Below are 10,731 nucleotides of genomic sequence, written 5' to 3'. Positions count from 1 at the left end.
AAAAAAATTAATAATAATAATAATAACATAAGATAAAAATAATAAAAATAAAAATAAATAAATAAATAAAAATAAATAAATAAAAATAGAAATAAATAAAACACATTAAATCACGGGTTGCCTCCCGTAAAGCGCTAAGTTTTACGTCTTCAGCCGGACGGTATACCTCGACTAAGTTGTTTCTGAATATTGAGGTACCTCGAGTGTTGTTTTCTCAACAAGTATCGTTTCACCATCTACCATTCGAATGTAAGGTTTGAGTCTTTGTCCGTTTACCTTGAATGGTTCACCGCCTTTCGTGTCCTTGATTTCAATGGTTGCATGATCTGCCACATTTGTCACCACAAAAGGTCCACTCCATTTACTCCGAAGCTTCCCGGGGAAGAGTTTGAGACGAGAGTTAAATAACCACACCAATTGCCCTTCAAAAAATTGTTTTCGGACAATATGTCGATCGTTAAATGCTTTCGTCTTTTCTTTATAGATCCTTGAGCTTTCATAAGCTTCTTTTCGAATCTCTTCCAATTCAACAAGTTGGAGTTTTCTTTCCGTACCTGCATCACTCAATTCAAAGTTAGCATTTTTTATGGCCCACATGGCACGGTGTTCCAACTCCACCGGAAGATGGCATGGCTTTCCATAAACAAGCCGATACGGGGACATGCCAATGGGCGTCTTATAGGCTGTTCGATATGCCCATAATGCATCATCTAATCTTAATGACCAATCTTTTCGGTTGGGACAAACAGTCTTTTCCAAGATTCGTTTTATTCCCTATTTGACACTTCTACTTGTCCACTTGTTTGTGGGTGATATGGAGTGGCTATCCTATGTGTGACACCATAGTGTTTTAGTAACTTTGCAAAATGCCAATTTTTAAAATGGGAACCCCCGTCACTAATAATAGTTCGAGGGATTCCATGTCTAGAAAAGATGTTCTTTTTGACAAATTTACAAACAACACTATGGTCATTCGTGCGTGTAGCCTCGGCTTCGACCCATTTTGATACATAATCAACGGCTACAAGAATGTATAGATTGCCAAAAGAAACGGGGAACGGGCCCATGAAATCAATGCCCCATACATCAAAAATTTCAACTACTAAAATTGGGGTCATTGGCATCATGTCCCGTCGTGAGATCCCCCCAACTTGTTGGCAACGAATACAAGCTTTAACGAATGTATGTGCATCTTTAAAAATAGAGGGCCAGAAAAAACCGCTTTGTAGAACCCGGTGCCCTGTCTTTTTGGCACTAAAATGCCCTCCACATGCATATGAATGGCAGTGTCGAAGAATGTCTTCTTGCTCCGTAAGTGGTACGCATCTCCTAATCACTTGATCCGCTCCAATTTTGAAAAGATCCGGGTCCTCCCATATGTAGTATTTTGTTTGAGAGTGGAAGAACCTCCTTTGTTGAGCCGTCCAATATGATGGAGTTTCCCCTGTCACAAAGTAATTCACTAAATTAGCAAACCATGGTATAGTTTTGACAGCAAGAATATGCTCCTCCGGAAAGTTTTCTTGAATAACTTCCGTTGAGTTATCATTATTAATTATTCTAGATAAATGATCCGCCACAACATTTTCGGAACCCTTTTTGTCCCGAATTTCAAGATCAAACTCTTGAAGAAGAAGGATCCATCTTATGAGACATGGTTTGGCATCCTTCTTTTCCAAGAGGTGGCGAATGGCACTATGGTCTGTAAAAATTACAACTTTAGATCCCCATATGTAAGATCTAAATTTGTCAAGTGCAAACACGACCGCAAGCAACTCTTTTTCGGTAGTAGTGTAATTCAATTGTGCATCCGAAAAAGTTTTGCTCGCATAACAAATTGCAACGGGTTTTTTATTCACCCGTTGTCCCAAAACTGCCCCTACCGCGTAATCACTCGCATCACACATAATTTCGAAAGGTAAAGTCCTATCGGGTGATTGCAAGATAGGGGCTTCAACAAGTTTGTTCTTTAATGTGGTAAAAGATTCAAGACATGCTTTATCAAAGGAAACTGGTGCGTCTTTTAAAAGTAAATTACAAAGAGGTTTTGAGATTGCACTAAAATCCTTGATAAATCTTCGATAAAAGCCGGCATGCCCAAGAAAAGAACGGACACCTTTTACCGAAGTGGGTGGGGGAAGAGTAGAAATAATTTGTACTTTGGCCCGGTCGACTTCAAAACCACGCTCGGAGACAACATGACCAAGTACAATTCCCTCCTTTACCATGAAATGACTCTTCTCCCAACTTAAAACCAAATTAGACTCGATACAACGTTTTAAAACTTTTTCTAGTTGGTTTAAGCATGTCTCAAAAGAAGATCCAAAAATTGAAAAATCATCCATGAAAATTTCTAATGAGTCCCCCACCATGTCTGAAAAAATAGCCATCATACATCTTTGGAATGTGGTGGGGGCATTACACAAGCCAAATGGCATCCTTCGGAAAGCAAAGGTGCCATAGGGACATGTGAATGTGGTTTTGGATTGATCCTCGGGGTGGATGGCAATTTGATTATACCCCGAGTATCCATCCAAAAAGCAATAAAACTTTTTCCCGGACAATTTTTCAATAATCTGATCAATAAAAGGGAGAGGGAAATGGTCCTTTGATGTTGCAGCATTGAGCTTGCGATAATCGATGCAAACTGTCCATCCGGTGACCGGTCTTGTTGAGATCTTCTCTCCATCTTCTGTATCCACCACTGTAATGCCCGACTTCTTTGGCACTGTCTGTGTCGGGCTCACCCAATCACTATCAGATATTGGGTAGATAATACCCGCATCAAGCCATTTCAGCACCTCCTTTTTAACAACTTCTCGCAGATTTGGGTTGAGCCTTCGTTGTGCATCTCGAGATGGCTTTGCTCCAGCTTCAGTGATGATTCGATGCATACATGTGGCTGGACTAATTCCCTTTAAGTCTGCTATGGTCCATCCAGTTGCTCCCTTGTACTTGGAAAGCACCTTCAGTAATGCTTCCTCCTGTGGACCTGTCAAATCAGAAGATATGATAATTGGTAAGTTCTCATTAGATCCTAAAAAAGAGTATTTAAGATGTGAAGGAAGAGTTTTAAGTTCAAGAGTGGGTGGCTCCTCCAAAGATGGCTTAAGTGGGTCTGAAAAACTTGTTGGCAATTTTTCAACTTGATAACTCCATGGTGGCCTCTCTTGCTCAATAGCATTTTCAAATGCCTCCTCAACCATCTTGATGTCATCTAACTCTAAAACTTCGTCCCTGTCATTAGAAAGAAAAAACTCCAACGGATCGGGGTGTAAGATTTTAGGAGTGAATTGATGCACTAAGTCATCAACCACATCCACACGATAACATTCATAATCTGATGGTGAGTTAGGAAACGTATTAAAAATATTAATTCTAAGTTTCCTATTTCCAAAAGAGATATCCATGGCACCCGTTCTACAATTAATTTGTGCATTTATTGTTGCCAAAAACGGGCGACCCAAAATAATAGAAGGTTGACTTTCTTTATAGGTGCTTTCAGTGTCAAGAACAAGAAAATCAATTGGGTAATAAAAATCTTCCACCTTAATGATGACATCTGATAATATACCCCGGGGAATTTTTGTTCACTTATCGGCCAATCGTAAAATAATATAAGTTTGTTCTAGAGTGCCTAAGTCATGTTGATCAAAAAGATTTCCCGGGATTATATTAACACTAGCTCCAAGATCAAGGAGCGCCTTTTTGATATTAATATTACCTAGGGTAACAGAAATTAAAGGTGTTCCGGGATCTTTAAGCTTTGGTGGAAGTTTATTTGATATTATGGAACTTGCATGCTCGGTTAAGTCAATCTTTTTAGGGAGGTGTGCTTGGAGTTTGCGTTTTTGAACACACAAATCCTTCAAAAATTTAGCATAAGAAGGTACCTCCTTAATAAGTTTGACTAACGGGATATTTATTTTAACTTGACTAAATAGATCCCACATGTCTTCCATTTTCGGCCCTCGCTTCCCAAAAGGGAAGGATGCCGGTTTCTCTAAAGCCGAAGGGTATGGTGCGGTATTAACCTCCACACCATGCTCCCCAACTTTAGAGTCATCTTTACCCTTAACTACTTTTTGTTTCTCAGATTTGAAACCTTTCTCAAACTCTTCTTTTTCATCAAAAACAACCTCAGTGTCACTGTCGTTATCTAAAGTAGGAGCACTTACCTTGTTGTCAACCTTTTTCCCACTACGCAAGGTGATTACTTCATTCACTTGATGCTCTTTTCCAGGTCTTTGGGTGTGAGATGGGTTGACTGTTGTAGTGCTTGGAAACTTGCCATCTTCTCTTTTCCCAATTTGCTCCACCAGTTGAGCAATCTGCTTTTCGATAGCAGCTATGGACTTGGAGTTAGTGTCGGCTTTCTGATATGTTTGGGTTATGAACTCCATGATTTTGTCCAACTTGTTGCCATCCGTTTCCTCCTTCTTTGATGTTCCACCCTGGTTAAAGTTGGACTGCTGGAACTGTTTTGGCTGATTTTGGTTTTGGTAATTCCCTTGACGGTTGTTGTTGTTTAAATTCCCATTGTTGTTGTAGTTCCCGCCTTGGTTGTAGTTCCGATTGAATGATCGTGGATTATTTTGGAATTGACCATAGCCGTGCACTTGACTGATTTCCTCTTGACTTCTCATGCACTCATCTGCAATGTGTCCTGAATCTCCACAGCTTACACATATCTTCTGTCCCTGCGAAAAAAACACACCTTTCTCTTTGCCTAGACTAGAGAGTAGTAAGTCAAATTTTTTATTTAAAGAATTAATATCAGATTTGACTTCATTTTTCCAGTTTTTGTCTAGTCTAACTGAAGCAGCAGATGAAACTGGGTTGTCCCGTTTCTTAGCTGAGTAATTGGTTTTTGAACCATGACTCAACTGCTCCAAGAATCGCCAAGCGTCTTCACTATCTTGCATCATAATAGTGCCGCCAGATGAGGCATTAATCATGGTTTGATTGGCAGTGTCGACTCCATCATAAAAGAAACGTACAAGTTGCCAACGGGGAAATTCATGATGGGGACATGAACACAACAATTCCTTGAGGCGTTCAAATGCATCATGAAATTCTTCATTGGGTTTTTGTGCAAAATCTTGTATAGCTTTTCTTATTTCCGTTGTTTTACTAGCAGGGTAAAACTCTTGCAAAAATTTAGTTTTTAATTGCTCCCAAGTAGTAATACTATGGGGGGCAAGAGAAGTGAACCAATACTTAGCTTTTTCTTTTAAAGTGAACGGAAATAAGTGAAGTCTAAATGAATCTCTATTAGTTCCTCGCGGAGTATTCGCGTTAGCAATTGCAAGGAACTCATAGAGGTGATTGTGGATCATCAGTTTTATGGCCTCTAAAGACGGGTAAGACACTAATTAGTTGTGGTCTTACTTCCACATGATGCTCATTTCCTTCCGCGAAGAGTATAGGTGAAGCATCATCATACTCTCCCGGCTGAAAATGAGATGCCACAGATTGTCTATTAGGCTGCGGAAAGTAAAGATGAGGGAATTGGTTACCTTCGTTGTAGTATCCTCCATTTGCATTGTTGAATCCACCATTTGGATTCCTTCGATATTGATTCCCAAAGCCTTGATTTCCGAACCCATCGTTGTAGTCATTGTTGCCACCATTGGGGAAATTCTGGTTGTTCCAGTTATTGTTGTAGTTCCCGTTTCCACCCCGATTGCCTTGATTCCGCCTATTACCACCATTGTGGTTCTGATTCCAACCAAGTCCGTTGTCACTTCCATCATCAAAATCCCAGTCATCCTCGTTACCACCATTACCGAATTGAGGACCAACATTTCTAGGATTTTGGTTTTGATTTCTAACATTACCACCATTGTGGTTTCCTACATTGCCTCCCATATTTTGTGCCCAATTTCCTCCGTTCCCACCATTTTGGCCACGGTTGTTTCTATTCGGTTGTGGTTGCACTGGTTGGATGATTGGTGCACCGGCATTGTTGTTATTTCCATTATTCCCATTGTTGTTGTTTGGGAATTGAGGAGCTGGTGGTGGAACTAGTGGTGGAGGATTGTTGGCTGCATCCTCATGCCCCTCGACCACATCTTCCACGACAACGTTATCTACACTCATAGTGTTGATGTTCCTTCTGGCGACCCGATTTGAGCGAGCTGTTCGTTCGATTTCCGGATCAAATGCAAGCGGTGAAGAGCGTCCGCTATGTCTTGTATGCATGCACCGGTGTGCCTGCACCACACAAATAAAAGAAAACGTGAACTGCAAACGAGAATTGAAAATGTAAGTAAAAGACTATAACTACTTAAACACAATAGCTCAAGCGCACAATCTCCCCGGCAACGGCGCCAAATTTTGATCGAGGTCGTTATATCAATCAAAAATAAACCAACTAACCTAAGTAGATAGGGTAAGTCGGGTCGAATCCACAAGGAGTTCGTGGTTAAACATTGTGTCAAAGTAATAAATAAAGAGAAAAGTATTACTAGCAATTGTCACGGAAAAGATTAAAGTAAAAATCAAACAAAAACTTGGAGATTTATTAATTAAAATGAGAAAACTAGAGTACTCCCGGTTCAGTTATAGACAGTTTAGAGTCACACACTTTCTTCCCTAGAATCCTAATTCAATTACTTAGATGCAATTGGGGTTTATTAACTTGTAATACATAGTTTGGATACACAATATGTTCATTCAACTAGTTGTCTTACTCCTTTATGTCTAAGTGAATTGGGAACAATTAGTGAACTAGCAATAAAATGTCTTACGACTACCTATTACCATATTAAGATTCAATATCATAAATTGGAATAATATATGTTGATTCAATCACTTGTCTTTATTCCTAAACTAATTGAACTTGGAACAAATGATAAATTGACAATAGACTATCTGAATTATGACATCAAACAATTCATACAACCCAATTTCACTTATCATTACCAAAGATCATCATATGAAGCATAAAATAACAATTGAAATTAATTAGAATTAAGTAATAATCAAGTGTGTTCATCCAAAAGTCTTAAACATCCCCGGAAGTAACCCTAATGATTTAACCTTCCATTAAATTCATAAAAAAAATAACTTTGATGAAATGATTGAACTGCATAATAGAATTCATAAACAAACTTAAAATCATCCAAAAATTGTAACCTAATGATTATCAAAATATGAAACAAATAAATCTTGGGAAGAAGTAATCGTTTCTGAAAGTTACTAAAATTGATGAGAATCACCGGTTGAATGATCTTCAAATGTTGCTTGATGATGAATTGAATCGAATCTTGCCTTGAATCCGGATTGAAATGGAATGGATTTGTGTTTCCAAATGTTTCCAAGGGTTTAGAAGCCTCAAAAACGCAGGAAAAAGGTCTCAAAATCGGAGGTTGGAACCCTCCAAATTGCAGGAAAATTGTCGGGGCTAGGATGGAATCCGATTAGGTTTTTTTTTCTTTAAATAGGATAAGATTAGGTTTTTTTTTTCTTTAAATAGAGCACTTTGTAATATAATTGGCGAAGTCTTTGTGACCTTGGTGCTATGAAATTACAAAAGCGTAATTGCATAAAATGTTAGAATATAACATATTCTAAAAGTAGGAAGAATTTGGTATTCTTACACTTGTAATAAGGATTGGGAAATGTGAAATGAGTGTCATTGGAAATGTGTTCATTTGATCTATTTCACAAAGAAAGGACTATAGGCAAACATAGTATGCATGCTTGGAGCATGGGATAACTGATGTTATAATTCAAGTATTAAGTTGATTATCCGAAACATTATACAATGAATAATGTGTAATCAATATGGTGATTAAGTAATAAGTGTTTTATTTATACTCAAAAGTTTTGAGGCCATATTGGATTCGATTATTTTTGTGTTTCACTTCGCATGTTTTGACTTCCAAAATAACTAGGTTATTCAAACATCCATAGTCAATCATACTTTGGAAGTAGGTAATGAGGTAAGACTGTCATGAATCCGACTGTAAATTGTCTAAAGCGTTTAGACATAGCAAAAGTCTGCTGCAGTGTTCATGAGTGCTCATGAAATAAGATTTGACTATTGGATTAAACCCACGCTCACGTGAATCACTTCATGGATTTTATCACGAGTGATTGTGAGATGATAATATCTTATATTCTTGAAACGAAGACATATAGTTGTTGTTTACGAGTGGGTTGCACATTGATAATATGTAAACACATCAGTAACTTGATGTTATAAAACGTATTGTTGTATGTGATTTGATGAGTAAATAATACAAGCATATGAGTCAAAGTTTATCCATTCCTTTTACACAAAGTGGGATAAAACAATATCTGTGGTCCCCTCCATGATTTAGTGATGACACCTAAGCGCTTGGCCAAGCCTGGACTAATTTGATGTGTTCAATTGTAGTCTATTGTCGGTCGTCATAAATCGAAAATCGAGAAACAACACATGGACAGAGAGAATGATTATAATCCATGTCTCATGTCCATACGATATCTATATTGGAGGAATATTTGATCCCTTATCTAAAGGACGTGTTACTGATAAGATCAGAATTTGACAACGGCTTTTGAGAGCTACGATTGCTAATCGAATTCTGAATTCGTTCTTGCAATAATAGTTATTAGACTTATCCAAGTGAGAGACTGTTGGATTAGGTGTCTAAGCCCATAACTATTTTTGCTATGTACTTGATTTGATTATGAGCATGGTCCTTTTGGGTTGCCTTCACCATAGCAATTTGATAGGATGAATTATGTGAAAGAGGTTAATTGTGATTTATTAATATATTATAAGAATAATATATTAATTGAGAAATCATATTATTTAATTAGTATTGATCAAGAATTAATTTAATGATCAAAAGAGATTAATTAAATAAACGAGGACTGATTATTTAAATTAGTAATATTTGTAGTTTGGGCTCATGGACCCGATTGGTATAGGGTGGACGGAATCTCTATGAGAGTCCATAACGATTTCGTCCAAGGCTTGCCAAATTGGATCCATATGTTGCTTAGGGCCTAAGCAGGGGAATTCGGGTTTCCAAGTTGTAAACCCTAAGAGCCTCAACTATAAAAGGAACCCATTAGCTCCCAAAATCGGCACCTATGAAATCATAGAGAACCCTAGCCGATTTTAGGATTCCTTAACCACTCTCTCATAATTCCCCATTGCTACTTGGTGTTTGTGACTCCATTAGAGGTGCAACAATTAGGGCACTAAGCTTTTAAAGGTCAAGGAGTTCTTGTTATTGCTACATAACAAGTAAGGTAATGTTCCAAACCCTATTTTACATATGAATTTCGAAATTGTGTATGCTAGTATTAGGGTTTATGCTTTGGATGATTATTTGCATGTATAACATGAGAAAAACCTAGATCCAAAGCATTAGGGTTGCATGTACACCATAGGATGTTGTAGTGCTCAAAACCCATCACTGGCATCAGAGCGCAGGTCATTTTTCTGTTATATGTGATGCTAATGTCAATTGTTCAAAGCTAGAAAATTTTCGTTTTTTCTTTTTGCCTGATGACCACGAGGTGGTAAAAGTCACCACGAGGTGGTAAAAATCACCACGAGGTGGTGGGCCATCACGAGGTGGTAGAAATCACCACGAGGTGGTGTCGGGTCTGATGAATATTTTTTTCCGGATTTTTGGCCAAAATTAGATTAGGATAATTACCATAAGTTGTTTTAACTGTTAAAATTCGATTTTCATAATATGGTAATTGATATCCTCATCTAATTGAAGGATAATTGTCAAATTTTAAGATAATTACCAGATTATATGATAAATTAATTATTTGTAAAATTTGATTTGTATTTATCTTGCCAAAATTATAAGATTAGATCAAATTATGTGATAAGGATAATTTATGTGATTATTTTAATTGTTTTTCAAATTTGATGTAAATGTTTTGAAAAGTTTCAAAATTTGCCCTCAAGTTTTGGAATTTAAAATTTGATTAAAAGTTTTAATTTTGAAATATTAAATTATTAAACCCTAGTAATTTGAAAAGTTTCAAAAGTGCACCTCTTGGTTTTGTAATTTGAAATTTAATTAAATAGCTTTAATTTTGAAATCTTAAATTTAGAACCTTGATAGTTTGAATAGTTCAAATTACACCCTTATGGTTTTATTAAATTAATTAAATGTTTAATTAAAAGAGAGAATTAATAAATCCATAATGACATGGTTTAAATTTAATTAAATTAAAAGTATAATTTATCAATAGATTAAACCGTCTAGTATTTTAAAAGTTTAAAATACACCCTTATACTATATAAAATTGGAAATCTAATATATTATATATGTATAAGTAAAAGGTCAGTCTTACCGTTAGTAGGCCTCATTCACGAATCTGGTCTATAATGGGTGTTTAAGGAAGCGACCTGTAAAATGACCGTCATTGGGTATCCACTCTTACCCACCGCACCCTTGACCAGTGGAGGGTCGTTAGTCGAACGGGTAGGATAGGACACAAACTCTCATTAATAAGTATAATGAAATACGAAGTAAGTAAACTTTTTATAAATTCCCAATCTTAGTTACTTTAGAAAAATGTGAATTTGGTGCTAATCCATGAAATTACACATTGCACCTCATTGGTCGTTTGTGGAGCGTGTATGGTTAACCGGCACACTAATATGGGACTAATGAAGGATGGCAATGGGTAGCTCGTAGATTATCATAGATCAATGTAGCATGTGTGGTTAACCGACACATTGATTAGGTGATAAACGTCTTC

The 10,731-nt window shown here is 37.1% G+C and overlaps 1 non-coding gene and 1 pseudogene across 1 annotated transcript; one reads left to right on the top strand and one right to left on the bottom strand.

The window, feature by feature from the left end:
- Positions 1-171: 171 nt before the first annotated feature.
- Positions 172-6,204, bottom strand: LOC145131748 (uncharacterized; annotated as a pseudogene).
- LOC145134981 (small nucleolar RNA R71) lies at positions 5,017-5,123 on the top strand. Its single transcript, XR_013719462.1, has one exon. It is a non-coding gene; the product is annotated as a small nucleolar RNA R71 (small nucleolar RNA).
- Positions 6,205-10,731: the final 4,527 nt, after the last annotated feature.

This window comes from Lactuca virosa, chromosome 8 (genome assembly GCF_052849685.1).
Source record: "Lactuca virosa cultivar CGN04683 chromosome 8, Lactuca_virosa_CGN04683_v6, whole genome shotgun sequence".
Taxonomy (NCBI): domain Eukaryota; kingdom Viridiplantae; phylum Streptophyta; class Magnoliopsida; order Asterales; family Asteraceae; genus Lactuca; species Lactuca virosa.
This window is presented reverse-complemented; position numbering and strand designations above follow the sequence as displayed.